Below are 944 nucleotides of genomic sequence, written 5' to 3'. Positions count from 1 at the left end.
TAAAATGGATAAGGAAATACTCTTCATAATATCAAAACATTCTATTTGAATAGAAACGTCTTTGTCTTGAGCCTTCGGAAAAAGTAAGTAATGAAAGATGGATAATAGCAAATAATTTAGCAGCAGAAATATCTGTTATTAAAAAAATACTTTATGTCACGTAACATTTCTAGATTAAGTTTATACATGTAACATAGCCTATGAAAATCAGTTAACCATATCAATATTTAATAACCTAATAATCGAGACAAAAGTAAAATGTTTGGTAATCTAAGGGTCAGAAAAAAAAATTGCAGGAACTAAAATAAAAAGTTCACTTAACTTTTGGGACTAAAAAATTACCTAAGCTAAGAAACAATCTTGGAAGAATGTAAAATATTTAGATTGGATATATACAAATATTACTTACTGTGCATAAATAGCCCAACGTCGCTTTGGCCGAGTGGTTAAGGCGTGTGCCTGCTAAGTACATGGGGTTTCCCCGCGAGAGTTCGAATCTCTCAGGCGACGTTTCGATTTTGATTTTTATTCATTCAATTTTCAATGAATAATAATCCAAAATGGGCCCACAACAAGTGTGATTGCAAAGTGGGGAAGGTTAAGTTGCAGTCTATATCTGCTGCCTCCCTCCCCCAGATACCACCTCTCACCTAAAAAGCCTCTATTATTCATTGCATCATGGCTTCTTTCGTTATACCCAATAATTTTATTTTAAAAAAAAAGAAAGTTCTTTAGGAGTCCATCATTTTGAAATTCCTTATTTTGTGGTAAGAATCCAAATCATATCCCAAAATAGTTGTAGTGTCGAAAAAATCTAAAAAAATCTTGTGACATATAAGAATATTGTTCATTGAGTTTCATTTTCCCCCTATGTTATTACATATTTATTTGGTGTTTTTATACAATCAAGATAGATCATATATAGATATATATATGCCCTTATT

At 31.2% G+C, this 944-nt stretch overlaps 1 non-coding gene across 1 annotated transcript; it reads left to right on the top strand.

Moving 5' to 3' along the window:
- TRNAS-GCU lies at positions 429 to 510 on the top strand. The gene has a single exon. It is a non-coding gene; the product is annotated as a tRNA-Ser (tRNA).

Source organism: Lupinus angustifolius, chromosome LG18, assembly GCF_001865875.1.
Source record: "Lupinus angustifolius cultivar Tanjil chromosome LG18, LupAngTanjil_v1.0, whole genome shotgun sequence".
NCBI lineage: Eukaryota > Viridiplantae > Streptophyta > Magnoliopsida > Fabales > Fabaceae > Lupinus > Lupinus angustifolius.
The sequence above is the reverse complement of the archived record's forward strand: the minus strand, read 5'-3'. Positions and strand labels throughout refer to the sequence as shown.